Here is a 19416-nt window from a genome sequence, read left to right as displayed (position 1 = left end):
GGCTCCCGTTTCCTCCAAGGCTCTCCTAGCACCACGATCCCAGAACTGCTGGCCTCATTCCCACAGCACTGAGCATGGGACCATCCAGGCCTGGGGAAAGGGATGATCAGAGCTCCAGCATAATGAGGCACCCTGCAGTCCCACCACAGGACAGCGGCCCCCAGGCACTGCATATGTACAAGGGCTGTGGGCACTGCAAATGCCCCCAACACAAAGTGCCCCTTGAGGTAGTGGCAACAGGGCAGGACCTCCATAGCCCACCCGACCCCCACTCTCTGCTTCTCTCCTCAGGCTGGACATGTGCCTGTGTCCCCCAAGGACCCCGTCCTTACCAGGCCCCTAGAGGTACTGTGGGGACAAGGCCTGGGTCATGGTGTGGTTGAGTCTCACAGCATTTCCAGAGAAATCTCTCCATGCAAGTTTGCTCCTTCAGATACCAAGGTGACATGCAGCTGTGTGATGTTTTAAAGGTGACGAACAATGGGGTGCTCTCATAAACCTCAGGAGACCTTACTGGTATCATACACGTGTTTGCATGAGGAAGCAGAGGTTCAGAGGTCGGGCAGCAGGCTCGGAGTCACAGAGGGTATAAGATGGTGAAATGAGCCCAGCCTGCTGGGACCAGAGCCCCAATGTGCAAACACTATGCTCTCCCACCTTGTGTTACATTCCCAGGGCTACAGTACCATGACCACAATCTGGGGAGATCAAAACAACAGAAAGGTATTCTCCTACAATTCTGATGAGAAGCCCTCTGGGAGAGTGTCAGGAGGACCACAACCCCTTGAAGGTTTTGGGGGGAACCCTTCCTGCCCCTTCCCAGGGTCTGCTGGCCCAGGCACATCCTAGTTTGTGGCAGCACGACTCCACATTCCCCTCCAATTCCACATGGCCAGCGTCTTCTTGTGTACCTCTATCCTCACTGGTGTTCCTCTCCATATGTCTCTTCCCTTCATCCAATGAGGACACCAAAAATGTGCGGTGAGGACCACCCTGTTTCGGTGCAATCTCATCGTAACTTGATCACATCCACAAAGACCCTATTTCCAAAACGCCACCTTCACAGGAACTGGCGATAATGATTTCAACATGTTACTTTGGGTGACCAATTCAACTCCCAACAGCCAAAAGCAAAACAGAGATAAGGATGAGTTTATCAAAGGAGGTGCAATACTTACACACAATAGTTGGTGTCTGTGTGTCTCATCTGCAGAGGGAAGTTTGAAAGGACCTAAATCAGTGTAAAGACACCCCAGGATCATGGCTTGGAGGACAATGTTATGAAGATGACAGTGCTCTCCAAGGAAATCTACAGAATCAATTCAATCCCTATTAGGATCCCAAGGGCAATGTCTTCAGAAATACATTTAAAAATCCCTTTTTCACACCAAAGGCCCCAAATAGCCAAAGCAATCTGAAAAAAAAAAAAAAAAAAGCTAAACTGGAAGAATTAGGTTCCCTGACTTCAGACTATACTACAAAGGTATAGTAATCAAAATAGTATGATATGGACAAAACCTGACATATAGACCAATGAAACAGATTAGAAAGCCCAGAAATAAACCCACACACTTATGGCCAACTAATCTATAATAAGGAGACCAGACTATACAATGGAGAAAAGACAGTCTCTTCAACTGGTGCTGGGAAAGCTGAACAGCCTCATGCAAAAGAGTAAACTTAGAATATTCTCTAACACTACACACAAAAATAAACTCAAAATGGATTAAGGACCTAAATGTAAGGCCAGATATTAGAAAACTCCTAAAGGAAAACATAGGCAGAACGCTCTGACATAAATCACAGGCATATCTTTTTGGATTTACCTCCTAGAGTAATGAAAATAAAAACAAATATAAACAAATGGGGCCTAATTAACTTAAAAAGATTTTGCACAGCAAAGGAGATCATAAACAAAACAAAAAGACAACCCATAGAATGGGAGAAAATCTTTGCAAACCAAGTGACTGATGAGGGATCAATCTTGAAAAGAGACAAAACTTCATGCAGCTTTATATCAAAAAACAAACAACCCAATCAAAAACGGGCAGATCTAAATAGACATTTTTCCAGAGAAGACATACAGATGGCCAAAAAACACATGAAAAGATGCTCGACATTGCTAAGTATTGGAGAAAAGCAAATCAAAACTACAATAAGGTACCACCTAACACCAGTCAGAATGGCCATCACCAAGAGCTACAAACAATAAATGCTGGAGAGGGTGTGGACAACAGGGAACCTCTTACACTGCTGGCGGGAATGTAAGCTGATGCAACCACTATAGAGAACACCATTGAGGTTCCTTAAAAACTAAAGGTAGAACTACCCATATGATCCAGGAATCCCAATCCTGGGCATCTACCCAGAGAAAGCCATCATTAGAAAAGATACGGGCACCCTAATGTTCACTGCAGCACTATTCACAATAGCCAAGACATGCAAACAACCTAAAGGTCCATCAACAGAGGAATGGATAAAGAAGTTGTGGTACATATATACAACAGAAGATTACTCAGTGGTAAAAAAAGATTGAAATAATGCCATTTGCAGCAACATGGATGGACCTAGAGATTATCATACTAAGTGAAGTAAATGATACAGAGAAAGACAAATATCATGTGATATCACTTATGCGTGGAATCTATTTTTTTAAATGATACAAATGAACTTATTCACAAAACAGAAACAGACTCACAGAATCGACATCAAACTTACGGTCACCAAAAGGGAAACGTGGGGGGAGGAATTAGGCATTTGGGATTAAGCTATACACACTGCTACATATAAAACAGATAACTATCAAGGACCCACTGCATAGTACAGGGAAATCTACTCAATATTCTGAAATAACCTATATATTAAAAAATCTGAAAAAGAGTGGATACATGTATATGTATAACTGAGTCACTTCTCTGTACACCCGAAACTAACACAACATTGTCAACTACACTCCAATAACATTTTAAGAAAATAAAACAAAATCCTTTCTCTAAGTCAAATAATTGTAAAAGACCCACAATAGCCAAAAACATCTTGGAAAAGAAGAGCGAAGTTGAACACTGCCTACGTCCTCATTTCAAAACTTACCCAAGAGTCCCAGAAGTCAAAACAGAACAGTGCTGGCATTAGAATGGATCCTTGGACTAAAACATAAGGACAACACATAAACCCACATATGAGATCAGCTGATTTTTTACAAAGGTGCCAAGACTATTCAATGGAGAAAGAACAGTCTTTTAACAAATGGAGCCCAGAAATACGGATCTCCACATGCAGAAAAACAAAGCTGGACCCTTACACACATCATATGCAAATTAGCTCAAAATGGATCCCAGGAGAGCTAAAATTCTCTTATTGAAAAAAAAAAAAAGAAAATCAAAACTTTGAAACTTGACAGCAGTTTCTTAGATAAAACACTAACAGGACAAGCAGAAAAGGAAAAATAGATGAAGTAAATTTCATCAAAATTTAGGAGTTCCCATCGTGGCACAGCAGAAATGAATCCAACTAGGAACCATGAGGTTATGGGTTCCATCCCTGGCCTCACTCAGTGGGTTAAAGATCCGAGAGTGCCCTGAAATGTGGTGCAGGTCGCGGGCGCGGCTTGGATCTGGGGTTGCTGTGGTTCTGGCGTAGAGCGGCAGCAACAGCTCCGATTAGACCCCTAGCCTGGGAACCTCCATACACTTGCACATCATCTATCTAGCCAGAGTATAGTATCCTAATATATAAAGAACACCTTTAATTCAATAACAAGAAATGATCTGATATTTTTAAAAATTGCTAAAAGGCCTGAATAGAACTGTCATAGAAGATACATAGGTGGACAACTGGCACAGAAAAGGAAGTTCCGTACACTAGTCATTAGGGAAATGCAAATAAAACCACAATGAGATACCATTTGAAACCAACTAGATTGACCATAATTTGAAAAAATTTAGTAGCTGGTGATGAGGACATGCAGAAATCTGAAACCACATACACTGCTACTGGGAATGCAAAATGGCTCAGCCGCTGCAGAAAGCAAGTTGGCAGGTCCTAAATGAGTTGTACTCAGATTTACCATATGACCTAGAAATTCCCCTTCTAGGTATAGTCTCAGTAATACAAGCTTAATGAGATGCAGAGATCTGCTCTACAACTTTGTGCCTAGAGTTTACAACACCGTGCTGTGAACCCAAATGTGTACAGAAGGTAGATCTCATGTTAAGTGCTCTTATCACAACCAAAAGAAAAGTTGTAAGCATGTTCATCATGTATGCAAGTGTGTTCACTGAGGTATTCACAGGAGAGAAAAATAATTCGTGTGTCCATCACTGATGAATGGATACACAAACAAAAACACTGTTCATTGTCTCCAACTGGTGCTTTGCCCATAGCGTGGAGACGGAGTTGACAGCATCAGAGGAAGAGTTATTGACTGGGGGCAAGAGGTGGTGAGAAGGCAGAAGACTCAGAGGTCTTGACAGAGAGGGATGACGAGAAGGTGCTGCTGCTGCTGATGATAGAAACAAGGAAGTCAGAGAGAGGAAGTGTTTGGGAGAAACAAAACCACATACCCAGGCCAGGAGGGAGGTGGTGGTTTCTCTGTGCATCAGTTGACAGTATTAGAAACATCTCCCCCAGCCTCCCCAAGTCCTCCATCCTGTGATGGCCCCACTTGTCCTCTAGACAAGCAAGGAGACAGTGAAAGAGCCCTCAATTCTTCACCATCTTCACATACAATGAACCATGGAACAGCCCTGTCCCTGACCCTGGTCCAACACCACAGTCTGGCTCAGTGGAAGACGCAGGAAGACGTGCTGGTGCAACCCCAGCAGCCTCCTTTCTGGCCTTTCCGCCCCAGGACCTCACTCCCACCTGAGGTATTTTATTCTCATGGCCCCAACCTGATCTACCGCAGGACCCTCCCCTGCAAAAAATCCTCCAGGGTCTCCCCCTGCCTTCACATAAACTCCAAGCAAGTACCCCCACCTGACATTCCATGACGCTGATGATTACAATGAGCTGACCTCTCTAGGACCAGCCAAGCTAACTCCTACCTCAAACCAAGCTCATCCAGTTCACCATCACCCACCTCCAGACACACACAACCTGAGTTATTACCACATTTGTGTTTTCTCAAGGGCCAATCCGTGACCCAGTTTTTAACATCACAGATTCCTGTCCAAAACTCCTAGATCATGATGACGACAAAGAAGCCTTCTTGGAGTTCCCCTCATGGTGCAGTGGAAACGAATATGACTAGGAACCATGAGGTTGCAGGTTCGATCCCTGGCCTCGCTCAGTGGGTTAAGGATCTAGCGTTGCTGTGAGCTGTGGTGTAGGTCACAGATGTGGCTTGGATCGCAGGTGGCTGTGGCGTAGGCCTGCAGCTGCAGCCTGATTCAACCCCTAGCCTGGGAACTTCCATATGCTGCAGGTGCAGCACTAAAAAGCAAAAAAAAAAGGGGGCATTGTGTGTTATCATCAGAGCTCCATGAGTCCAGGGAAGGAAAAATCACCTTCAAAAGGAATCTCATGTCTGGATATAGGAACTGCTCAAAAATCTGGCCGACGGCCTGGATGGTAGAAGGAAGAAATGTTGCATTCACAAAGGGAAGTGACTTCCCAAGGATCACAGGTTCTACGGAAAGCGGAGTCGGAATTGGAACCAAAGCAGTGCACTCCAGGGTCCCTCAGATGTTGTTTCAACAGTGTTTGGACAGAACAGACCATCCCGCCAGTGTCTGTGACACCCCTTCCTCCAGGCTCTGACCACCCTCCACACCTTTTCCCAGTCGCAACCTTGGAACCAACCACTCAGCTATCCTCAGCCTCTGGGACCAGCCGACACCATTTTCCGTGCTCAGCTCCCTATTGCCAACCAACCATGAGCACTCAGATTCACAGAATTATTCCACCACCATCAACCACCTGGTGGACATGCATCTGCAACATCCCACACCTACCTCTCTCTGAGCTTCTTTTTCACCAGGATGATGCGGCTCTGGAGGGTGTGGGCCACTTTTTCCATGAATTTGCCGAAAAGCACAAGGGCACCGAGCTCTCTGAAAAAATGCAAAAGTGGCAAGGAGCTGCAGCCTCTTCCAGGACATGCAGAAACTGCCTCAAGATGAGTGGGTAAAACCTAGGATGCTAGGAAGCTGCTGAGCTCATGGAGAAGAACCTGAACCAGGCTCAGTAGGATCCGCAGGCCCTGGGTTCTCGCCATGCAGACTCCCGCCACCTTGACTTCCTGAAGAGCCGCTTCCTGGGTGAGCAGGTGAAACTCATCCAGAAGATGGGCGATCATGTGACCACCCTCCGCAGGCTGGCCCGCCCCCAGGCTGGGCTGGGTGAGTTTCTCCTAGGCAGGCTCACCCCGGGCCCCACTAGGAGCCTCTGGAGCCCAGCCAGCATCAGGACTTCTGCCTGAAGCCTCTCTGCAGCCCCCCGGCAGCTTTTGAACCTCACTGGAACCCTCTCCCAAGCCATGAACCAAATGGAGACAAAACAGCTTTTTGAAGAAAAAAAGAACTGGAACCGAAATGGGGCTGCTCCTAGTCCCTGCCCTGCATCCTCAACTTCCTGTCCTGGACCAGTGTCACTCTCTGGATGTGGGTTTGGCATGAGGGTGTGGGGGGGCCTGGTGAGACTCAGATGTGGTCTGGAAGGTCCCAGCATCTCCTGGGCCCCATTCTTCAGGGACAGCAGAGTGAGGCCCTGGGCAGGGCTGTCCCTCTTTCTAGGAGGTGGCTATTAATGAACTGGTAACGTGCAACACAGAGCCTGGACCTGGTCATACCTCCTGTGTCTGTCCATCCTGCTGGCTCAGTGGACTTCAAAAGTCACTTCAACAGCTTGGGGACCATGGGAGGCAGCACCATGACCCCGAGCCTCACTGCCCTTCTCTGCCTTGGTGAGCTTTGGGGAAAAGAGGAGGATGCAGCCTCTCCCCTCCAAGGCCTGAATGCTGAGAGACCCCCCGTCTCAGGAGGCCCAGTGAGGGGAGAACGTCTGGGTGGGGGAATAGGCTTAACCTCAGAACAGGCCTGGAGCATCTGTGTGCTGTGTGGGTGGGGCTCACAGGGAACTCTTTCAGGGCTGTGCTGGGGCCCCTGGGACCAGGCTCAGGCAGATGAGTCCCCACAAGACCTCCAGCTTCAACCCAACAAGCCCCAGTCATCTGGGGGTGGGACACAGCCGGTCAGGGCTGAAGGTGACCATTCTGGGAGGAGCCCTGGAGTAACACCTGGGGAGACAGACTGACGGAGAAGGGCACCCCTGACACTTCAGATCTGATTCCTTTTCAGGGGACCTCTCCACACCCTCCATCCGGGCTGACCCAGGGGAGCCCTGGTCACCAAGGGGAGCCCTGTGACCATCTGGTGTCCACAACTGATGTCCATATCCAAATAAAGAGAGGGTCTCTGGACTTCGGAGACTGAGGCCCCACGGGACTCCAGGAACAAGGCCCGTTTCCCCTTGGGTTCTTGAGCTCCAGGCACACAGGGCAGTACCAGTGGCTTTCTCGCAGCAGGAACAGCTGATCAGGGTGGAGTGGCCTCCTGGCACCTGGTGGTGACAGGTAAGAGGGAGGACCTGGGCTCACTGGTGCTCCTGGGAGACAAACTGACCCTCCAATGTCATTCAGAGACTGGTTTTGACAGATTCCCTCCGACCAAGGACAAGGAGGTCACATGCCTTCTTCATCTTAATGGGCGGCACAGCCCTGACATCCCCCTGGGCCATGTGAGCCACACTCACAGGGGCCGATAGAGAGGCTAAGGTGGCCATAACTTCTCTTCTGCGTGGTCAACCCTCAGTGATGCCCTGGACATCCTGATCGTGGGTGAGGCGTCCTTGTTCTGCCCCATGTCCTGACTGCCTGCTCAGGTGACAGACAATGGTGATGGGGTCCAGGGAGAGGGTCCTGGAGCAGAGGCTGAGAAGGAGCAGTGGTCTATAGGGGAAGGGGGTGGGAGTATTAAGATAAAAGACTCACACAGTGGCTGAGAAGGGGTCACAAACAGGGTCCCTAGAGAGAGGACGATGGCCCCTCAGCTCAGGGTCAAGGGTGTATGGGGAGTGGGCGGCTCTCTACACATCACTACCTTCCTCTCCCCCAGGAATGTCTGAGAAACCCTCTTTCTCAGCCCATCCAGGGACCTCAGTGCCATGGGGAGAGAATGTGACCCTGCCCCTGGAGAGAGAACATGACCCTGCAGTGTCACTCTGAGATCTGGTCTGACACCTTCCATCTGTCCAAGGAGGGGGTCACTCACTCCTCCTGAGAGCCTTTGTCTGCAGGACATGGCTGCACCCTTTCAGGCCAACTTCACCTTGAGTCCTATGACCTCAGCCCACAATGGGACCTACAGGTGCGACAGCTCACACAGCACCTCCCTCTATCAGTTGTCACACCCCAGGGACCCCTCCGAGTTCTTGATCTCAGGTGAGGATCACCCCTCCCCATTCTCACTGAGGACCTGGACCCTCAACTCACAGCCCTGTCCCAGGAGAGCTCTGGGTTTGATGGGAAGGAGGGAGAAAGAGGGGTGTCAGCCACAGGTGACCCTACCCCACAGAGGGATGGAAAATACAGGGAGGGCATCCTTCTCCCTTTCCCAGGGTCCAGGCAGTGCTAGGGTGTGTGCAGAAAGGAGAGTGAAGCGTGTAAAGCTCTGAACTTTGAGGGAACACATGGCATAAAAATAACATGAAGATGGAGAAACGTGCCCACATCCTCCCTCTGTCTTTGATCCAGGGGGCATTTGGGATCTGCAGACCTTTATCACCTGCACAAACGCTATGTCTGCTGAGTAGCAGAGTCCTCTTAGCTTAGAGGTGTCTCCCTGGTCCTGGGCTGAATTTCTGTTAACTCTTCCTCACTAAACATTTGCAGAAGGGTTGTTTCCCACAGGACCCAGGGGTGGGGGTGGGGGTACGAAGGGAGGGAGCTTCATGTCTCAATATAACTGAGGTCATGGGTGCCTAGCTGGTGGTCAGATGAGAAGAAATGCATGAAGGGTAAGACACCCAGATGAGCAAGGGCCAACAGCGCAGATGCCCTGCCTCTCCTCTGTCCGTGGTGCTGATTTCTAGGAGCCCTTGGGGGTCATCATGGCACTGACAGAAACAGCCTACAAGATGAAGAGCAGAGAGAAGGTGGCTGGTCATTTTCAGATCAGGGAGTTCGCAGGACTCACTGGACAGCTACGTGTAAATCACTGAAATTAGAACACTCCCTCACACCACAAGCAAATATCAACTCAAAATGGTTTAAAGACCTCAATGTAAGACATGATACCATAAAAATTCTTGGAGATAACATAACCAAACACTTTCTGACATAAATTGTACCAATATTTCCTTAGATGAGTCTCCCAAGGCAAAAGAAATAAAAACAAAAATAAACAAATGGGAGGTTCCTGGCTGTGGTGCAGCAGGTTAAGGATCTGGTATTTCTGCAGCTGTGGCACAGATCATACATGCAGCCAAAAATAAATAGATAAATAAATAAATAAATAGGACCTAATCAAACTTAAAAGCCTTTGGACAGCAAAGGAAACTATCAACAAAATGAAAATACAACCTAGTGATGGGAGAAAATACTTGCAAATGAATCAGCCAACAAGGGGTTAAATCCAAACTATAAAAACAGTTCATACAACTCAAAATCAAAGAAACAAACAACCTAATCAAAAAATGTGCAGAGGAACTGAATATTCATTTTTCCAAAGACATACTGATGGCAAATAGGCACATGAGAAGATGCTCAACACTGCTCATTATTCTAGAAATGCACATCAAAATCACAATGAGTTATCACCTCACACCTGCCAGAACAGCTATCATCAAAAACTCTATGAATAGTAAACACTGAAGAGGGAGTGGAGAAAACAGAACCCTCATATGTTGCTCAGGGAAAATGTAAATTGGTGCAGCCAGTATGGAAAACAGTATGGAGCATCCTCAACTAAAAACAAAGTTACCGTATGATCCAGCAATCCCAATCCTGGGCAAATATATCCAGAAGAAAAGAAAACTCTAATTCAAAAAGATACGTGTACCCCAAGGCTCATTACAGCACCTATGTATGACAAACAAGACATAGGAGCAACCCAAGTGCCCATTAATAGATCAGTGGCTTAAAATGTGGTGTATACACACACAAACATGCATACACACAATGGACTATTACTCAGACATAAAAAAGAATGAAATATTTGGAGTTCCTATTGTGGCACAGTGGTTAATGAATCCGACTAGGAACCATGAGGTTGCAGGTTCGATCCCTGGCCTTGCTCAGTGGGTTAAGGATCCGGCATTGCCGTGAGCTGTGGTGTAGGTTGCAGACACAGCTCGAATCCCACGTTGCTGTGGCTCTGGTGTAGGCCAGTGGCTACAGCTCCGATTAGACGCCTAGCCTGGGAGCCTCCATATGCCACGGGAGTGGCTTAAGAAAAGGCAAAAAGACAAAAAAAAAAAAAAGAAAGAAAGAAAGAAAGAAAGAAAGAAAGAAAGAAAGAAAGAAAGAAAGGAAGGAAGGAAGGAAGGAAGGAAGGAAGGAAGGAAGGAAGGAAGGAAGGAAGGAAGGAAGAAAGAAAGAAAGAAAGAAAGAAAGAAAGAAAGAAAGAAAAAGAAATATTTCCACATGCAGCAACCATGGATAGACCTACAGACTCTATGATTAGTGAAATAAGTCAGAGAAAGACAAATACTATATGATATCCTTATATGTGAAATCTGAAAAACAGAACAAATGATTCTATGCATAAAACAGAAAAAGATTCACAGACATAGAAAACAAATTTAGGATTACCAAGGTAGGGGGGAGACAAGAAACAAATGAGGAGTATGGGATTAACAAACACAGACTACTATATATAAAATAGATAAAGCAACAATGATTTAATGTATAGAACAGGGAATTATACCCTTTATCTTGTAATAGCCTACAAAGGAACATAATCTGCAAAAAACCCCACACACAAGTACACAAAAAAATGAATCACTATGCTATACACCTGGAACTGACAAAATTGTTAATCAACTATATTAAATTTTATTTCATTTTATTTTTTGTCTTTTTGCCTTTTCTAGGGCTGCTCCAGCAGCATATGGAGGTGCCCAGGCTGGGGGTCTAATCAGAGCTGCAGTTACCGGCCTATGCCAGAGCCACAGCAACGCCAGATTCAAGCCCCATCTGCGACCTACACCACAGCTCACAGCAACGCCAGATCCTTAACCCACTGAGCAAGGCCAGGGATCAAACCTGCAACCTCATGATTCCTATTCAGATTTGTTAACCACTGCACCATGACGGGAACTCCCAACTATATTAAATTTTAAAAAGAAGTATAATTGATATGATAGGAGATGAGGGAAAAGTTTTAAAAAAAGAACTACAAGGACCCCAAACAGTCAAGAATCTTGAAAAAGAGCATGCTGGAGTCATTACACTGCCTGACTTCAAAACATACTACAGACATATAATAATTAAAACAGTATGGTAATAGAAAAAATGAACAAACTTTTATGTGAACTCCAGAATCCATTTATGAGTTGCAACACCTCAGATGAGCAGAAAACCAAGAAAAACCACTTTCAAATGGATAAAAAGAGCAGTTTGGGGGCATTCCCATCATGGCTCAGTGGGTTAAGAACCTGACTAGTATCCATGAGCATACAGGTTTGATCCCTGGCCTCACCCAGTGGGTTAAGGATCCAGCATTGCTGTGAGCTGCAGTGTAGGTCCCAGACATGGCTTGGATCTGGCATTGCTGTGGCTGTGGTGTAGGACAGCAGCTGCAGCTCTGACCCCTAGCCTGGGAACTTCCTTTTGCCTCTGGTGTGTCACTGCAGGTGATATCTCCAGGCTTCAGGCACTGCATGGGCCACAGGGGTGAGACATGAGGGCACGTGCCAGAGAGACTGGACCTCAGGGACCCAGGATGGACATTCACTAGTACCCTGAGCCTCCCGTTGGAGCCTGAGGAGACACAGCATCCAACATGGACTGTACCCTGCACAGTGAACCTAGTTGCAGGGGGGCACTGTCCTCAGAAGGGCATGAGGGAAGGGGTGATGCATCCTGGAAAATATATAGGAAAATTAGATATCCACATGCACTAACTTGAAATTGATTAAAGACTTCAATATAAAACCTGAAACTATAAAAATCCTAAAAGAAAACAGAGGGGAGGAGTTCCCTGGTGGGCACAGCAGGTTAAGGGTGTCACTGCTGACATGCCACTGCTGTGGCTTAGGCTGCAGCTGTGGTGCAGGTTTGATCCTTGGCCCTGGAACTTCTGCAAGCCATGGATGCAGCCAAAGAAAACACAGGGGAAAATCTTGACACTGGTCTTGGCAATCATTTTTTTGGATATGACAACAAGAGCAAAAACAAACAAGTGGGATTGCCTCAAGCTAAAAAGCTTCTACCTAGCAAATAAAATGACATGAAAAGGCAACATATGAAATGGGAGAAAATATTTGATAAGGGGTTAATTTCTAAAATGTAACAAATTAGCTTAATCTCTAGAATATATAAACAACTTATACAACCCAACAGCAAAAAAGCCAATCAATCAATGGAAAAATGGGCAAAAGAGCTGAATAGACATTTCTCCAAAGAAGATATACAGATGGCCAACAAACACATGAAAAAATGCTCAACATCGCTGATTATAAGAGAAATGCAAATCAAAACTACCATGAGATACCACCTCACACCAGTCAGAATGGCCATCATTAATAAATCCACAAATAACAAGTGCTGGAGGGGCTGTGGAGAAAAGGGAACCTTCCTGCACTGTTGGTGGGAATGTAAACTGGTACAGCCACTATGGAGAACAGTTTGGAGATACCTTAGAAATCTATACATAGAACTTCCATATGACCCCACAATCCCACTCTTGGGCATCTATCCGGACAAAACTCTACTTAAAAGAGACACATGCACCCGCATGTTCATTGCAGCACTATTCACAATAGCCAGGACATGGAAACAACCCAAATGTCCATCGACAGATGACTGGATTCGGAAGATGTGGTATATATACACAATGGAATACTACTCAGCCATAAAAAAGAATGACATAATGCCATTTGCAGCAACATGGATGGAACTAGAGAATCTCATCCTGAGTGAAATGAGCCAGAAAGACAAAGACAAATACCATATGATATCCCTTATAACTGGAATCTAATATCCAGCACAAATGAACATCTCCTCAGAAAAGAAAATCATGGACTTGGAGAAGAGACTTGTGGCTGCCTGATGGGAGGGGGAGGGAGTGGGAGGGATCGGGAGCTTGGGTTTATCAGACACAACTTAGAATAGATTTACAAGGAGATCCTGCTGAATAGCATTGAGAACTTTGTCTAGATACTCATGTTGCAACAGAAGAAAGGGTGGGGGAAAAATGTAATTGTAATGTATACATGTAAGGATAACCTGACCCCCTTGCTGTACAGTGGGAAAATAAAAAAAAATATTAAAAAAAGAAAGAAATAAAATGTAACAAATTATACACCTAAATAACAACAATAACAACAACAAACCCCAGCTAATGCAATTTTAAAATGGGAAAATTACCTGAAGAGACATTCTTCCAAAGAAGACAGGCAAATGGCCAACAGGCAAATGAAAAGACACTCAACATCACTAATCATCAGGGAAATGCAATGGAATATTATTCAGCCATAAAAAGAATGAAATTCTGCCATTTGCAACAACATGGATGAACCCAGAGAGCAGTATGAAAAAAGTCAGACAGGAAAACACAAATACTCAGTTATATATGGAATTTTTAAAAGCTGAATTCATAGAAACAGAGTAGAATGGTGGTTACCAGGGCTGGGATGAGGGAAATGTGGAAATGTTGGCCAAAGTGTACGTATTTCAATTATAATATAAATAAGCTCTAAGGACCTAATGCACAGCAATGGTGACTATAGTTAAGAGTATTATATAACTGAAATTTGCTAAGAGAGTAAACCCTAAGGATTTTCACCAAAAAAGTAACTATGTGAGGTGGTAGATGTATTAAATAATTCTACTGTGGTATTCATTTCAATGTATATGTATGTCAAATCATCATATTGTAGACTTTATAAATTTTGTCAATTACACCTCAATAAAGTTGGTGATAAACACATTTTATTACCTAAGTATGTACAGTTTACATTAATTATATCTCAGTAATGCTTTTTTTAAAAAATGGTCCCATGTAAAGACCACAATCTCTTACTCTTCTTGAAAAACTCAATTTGGCAAATGTGTATAAGACACCACCATAACCTCTTCATTGCTTAGGAGGGACAGCCCTGCTGCAGTGGATCAAAGGTTGACAGGCAATGAAGGATGCATCACCCAATCAAAACAACGAAAAGAAAAACACAGCTTTAAATTGAAAACAACTTAAGAGATCTCCAGGATAACATTAAGTGCACCAACATTCACATTATAGGTGTCCCAGAAGTAGAAGAGAGAGAGAAAGGAATTAAAAATATATTTGAGAAAATTATGGCTGAAAAATTCCCAAACCTAAAGAAGAAAGCAGATATCCAGGTATAGGAAGCACAGAGGATCCCAAACAAGATGAACCCATACAGACCTACACCAAGACATATCATAATTAAAAATGGAACAGTTAAAGAGAGAATTCTAAAGCCAGCAAGAGAAAAACAAAAAAGGAATACAAAGGAATCCCCATAAAGCTATCAGCTGATTTCTCTGCAGAAAATTTGCAGGTCAGAGGGAGTGGCATGTTTACATACATTGTATTAAAGGGAGGAGTTCCCGTCATGGCTAAGTGGAAACGAATCTAACTACCATCTTTGAGAGTGCAGGTTCGATCCCTGGCCTTGCTTAGTGGGTTAAGGATCCGGCATTGCCATGAGCTGTGGTGTATGTTGCAGACACAGCTCCGATCAGACATTGCTGTGGCTGAGGTATAGGCCAGCAGCTATGGCTCTGATTTGACTCCTAGCCTGAGAACCTCCATATGCCATGCGAGAGGCCATAGAAAGACAAAAAACAAAAATAAAAAAATAAGGTGCTGAAAGGGAAAAACGTGCAACCTAGATACTCTATGTAGTGAGATTATCTTTTAGAATCAAGGGAGAGATAAAGGACTTCTCAGACAAGCAAAAATAAAAGAGTGCATCAATACTCAACCTACCGTAAAAGAAATACTAAATGTTCCACCTTCTCTAGGTGGAAAAGAAGTTAAGAATCTTGAGCAAAGGGAAAATTCCCACTAGGAAAGGCAAATATAGGACTGAAGATCAACTACTTAAAAAGCCAGCACAAAATTTAAAGGATGGAAAATTGTAAAAGCAACTCTACAATAAACAGTTGAGGGATAAACATAAAGAGGTAAAATAAGGAGTTCCCATCGTGGCGCAGCAGAAACGAATCCAGCTAGGAACCATGAGGTTGCAGGTTCGATCCCTGGCCTTGCTCGGTGGGTTAAGGATCCGGAGATGCCATGAGCTGTGGTGTAGGTCTCAGCTGCAGCTTGGATCCCAAGTTGCTGGGGCTATGGTGCAGGCCAGAGGCTACAGCTCCAATTTGACCCCTAGCCTGAGAACTTCCACATGCTGCAAGTGCAGCCCTAAAAAGAAAAAAAAAAAAAAAAAAAAAAAAAAAAGAGGTAAAATAAGACATCAAAAACACAAATGTGGGGCAGAAAGGTAAAAAATGTAGATCTTTTAGAACATGGCTCAAGCTGGCCAGGAGGTCTTTTCCACCGTCTACACATATAAGGGGATTCACTGACATGTGGACTCACGTTGTCCACACACCACAAATGTGTGCAGTTTCTGCCTAGGGAACATTCTCTGGTGCTCAGTCAGAGTAAAATGTCTTTCACAAGTGGGCCACAACTTCCACAAGGGTGGGCCTTTGGGCATCTTCCTGGCCTGTCCACATTCCACTCTGCACATGAAATTCAGACAGTGCTCAGTAAATGCGCTCATGACCCATGCTGCTCCAGACCCCTGATGGCCCACACTGGCAGAGGAAGCCCCTAGGCCTGTTTGAAAGGCCTCTCCACCATATGCCTTCCTTGCTTAACTCAGCCACCCAGACCCATGGTCAGGGATCAGATACCTTACGCCCTCTTCTGTGGCTGTGCCCCATATGCTCTGCCCTCACCAATCTCAGCCTTCCTCTTCCCATCAAAGCCTCATTCAATCCCCAGCCCCACTGGGCCACTGCTTTCACTGACACTCCCATTTGCTCCTGAGTTTATCCACGAGCCTGTGTAGAACTCTCCAGCTCCCACAAAAGTCTGGCAAGCCTTTAGAGGGGTGAGTAAGCACAGGCCCTTGGCCTCACTGTCATCTCACCTCCATTCCTTCTGTGCGTCCACATCCATGTCCATACCTTCTGGGTCCTCCTCGCCCCTGCACCCTCCTCTTCCCCCCCAGAGCCACTGTCCCCCATCATCTGTCTTTGTGATCCTCACCAATCCCATTCAGGTGACCAAAAGAAAGGTTCAGTCCTCTAGCCATGCCCTCCTCCCCCCGCTGCTTAGTACCGTTGCCACCCTGACCAGACTTCTCCTCCTAAATTTGACTCACATCTCTACCCTGGTCCACACACAGGCGACTACCTTATGGTGTCTTGAACGTGAACACCAACCCTCAAACCAGGACCTGTGCACCTCGCTGTTCACTCAACACATCCATGCAGAAATCTCTGGAATGTCTCATACTCACCATACTCAAACCCAACTCCTGATATTCCCTCTGAAAATTACTTCTACAACCAACTTTTCTTTTTTTTTTCTTTTTTTTTTTTTTTTTTGTCTTTTGTCTTTTTGTCTGTTGTTGTTGTTGTTGCTGTTGTTGCTATTTCTTGGGCCGCTCCCGCAGCATATGGAGGTTCCCAGGCTAGGGGTTGAATCGGAGCTGTAGCCGCCGGCCTACGCCAGAGCCACAGCAACTCGGGATCCGAGCCGCGTCTGCGACCTACACCACAGCTCACGGCAACGCCGGATCGTTAACCCACTGAGCAAGGGCAGGGACCGAACCCGCGACCTCATGGTTCCTAGTCGGATTCGTTAACCACCGCGCCACGACGGGAACTCCTACAACCAACTTTTCCATCTCAGTCGATGGCATCTCCTTTTCAGCTGCAGGGGCCAAAAACCTGGGAGTTACCCCTGTCTCTTCTTTCCCCTCTTACCCTCTGCATCATATAGTCAGACCTACCTTAAAAACAATTTCAGAAGCTGTAAGTTTCTCCCACATCCCCAGCCAATGCCCTGATCCAGCACTCATCCGGACCCTTCAGTACCCTCCTTCCTCACCCCTATTCTCTGGCTTCCAGTCTGCAGCCAGAGAGTCTGATAAGACCTGATTCAGATCACCTAGCTCTGCTTCAAATGTTCCAAGATTCCTAACACCCTCAGAATAGAGGCACAGTTTCCTAGGCTGCCATTCTAGGCGTGACTCCTGCATCCCCATTCTCTGGTCCCTCCAGACATGATGGAGATGTGCAGCTCCCCGAATCCTGCTAATTCAATTTCACCTGCAAGTATCTGCAGATGCTGATCTCTGTGCCTATAAAACCTTCCACACAGTATTCTATTTGGTTGTCAGAAATGGAAACCCGCCTCACATAACCCATGGTGTGGGGCCAGGACCCCGAATCTCAGGGAACCAGGGGCCCTGGTCACAGTGGCCAAGAAGGTGGCAAATGCAGAGCTCCAGGGCACCACAATCCCAGAGACTACATGGGTGGGAGATGGGCTGGACAAGAGCCTGAAATACCCTCTACTTACCCGAGTGTTTGGTCCATCAGTACTTCTGAAGCCACAGGTCCCTGTGAGAAGAACAAGACTGTGAGCAAAGGGCATCCATGGCGGGGTCTTTTGCAGGAACTTCCTGCAGCATATGGAAGTTCCCAGGCTAGGGGCTGAATTGGAGCTGCAGCTGCTGGCCTACACCACAGCCACAGCAATACCAGACCTGAGCTGCATCTGTGACCTACACCACAGCTTGCAGTAATGCTGGATCCTTAACCCACTGAGCGAGGCCTCACAGATACGAGTCGGATTCTTAACCTGCCACAACTGAACTCCATGGTGGGTTCTTTTAAGGGCACATCCAACCCCTGATCCCTGTTCTGGAGAAAAGTGACCTCCATTTGAACATCTAACTTATGAGCCTCAGTCACTAGTATAGCCTCTTATCAGCTGTGTGACCCTGAGCAACTTAACTCCTCTGTGCCCCAGTGTCTTCTCCTGTAAAACGGAAATAACAAGAGAACCAACCTCATAGGGCTAGTATTTTGGGACAAACACATTAGTACCTATTAAGGGCTTAGGATATGCTTATCCCCATACACAGGATTAAGGCTTTTGTCAGCATTGTCCATGCAAAAAAAGTGATGGATTTTGAACATCTGACTGTGTATTTCAGCTACCTTTAAGCATCTAAGAGAATGCGATATTTAAGAATTTTGATTTTAGTATGCTAGTATACGGTTAGTTATATATTAAGAGGCAAACCAAATATTAAGTACTTTCATAAATTTAACTTGTTCAATCTATACGTATTCAATTTTAACTACTTTTTTTTTCTTTTTGGCAGCACACAAGACACAGAAGTTTCCGGACCAGGGATTGAATCAGAGCCTCAGCTGTGACCTACACCACAGTTGTGGCAACACCACATCCTTAAACCACTACGCGTGGCCAGGGATTGAACCTGTGCTGCCTCAGAGACAACACAAGATCCTTAACCTGCTGTGCCACAGTGGGAACTCAACAGACTGCTTTTATACAGATTTAGAGGAGCAGCGATTGCTTAATACTGAAATAAATGATGTTTCTTAAGGTCGTAAATTAAAATAGGGAGTGGGAAAGATAGGCCTCGGCTGGGGGGTAGATGCTGGTCCTTTACCCTTAAAGTCTACCTTGCATTATATTACTTCTACCCCCTGACAAGAACAGCCTTAACATTCCCTCAACTTGGCTAAATTTTAGCCAGATTTCTTCCTGACTGTGGGCCCCAACCTTCCTTTTCTTAGAGCATTTATTTTAGAAAACATGCAACTGTAAATTCTTTCTCTTCTCCTTAAAACATATGAATTTTCTCCCAGCTTCACAACCCAAGAAATATTTTTCTCAAGGACTTGAGAACCAACTCTTTGAAAAATAAACATCGAAGGATACAGCATCCCTATCTCTCAGTCCCTGAGGGAGTATAGGAGCCTAACTTCCAGAGGTACCGATTAGAAAACACATGTCTTAATCTCAGAGGAAAAGATTTGCAAACTCAGGAATAACTCAAATGTGCTCCATAGATCCCACTGATCAACCTCCCCATCAAGGACCCCCAGGATTTTCCTACTAGCTCACTCTGGCACTTAAAATCCCTCCTGCCTTCCGTTGTAAATGGAGTGGAGTC

This window comes from Sus scrofa, chromosome 6, assembly GCF_054392235.1.
Source record: "Sus scrofa isolate SSC_HxYL_T2T_F1_AM1 chromosome 6, Sscrofa_HxYL_maternal_Yorkshire_Landrace_v2.0, whole genome shotgun sequence".
Lineage (NCBI taxonomy): Eukaryota > Metazoa > Chordata > Mammalia > Artiodactyla > Suidae > Sus > Sus scrofa.
The sequence above is the reverse complement of the archived record's forward strand: the minus strand, read 5'-3'. Positions refer to the sequence as shown.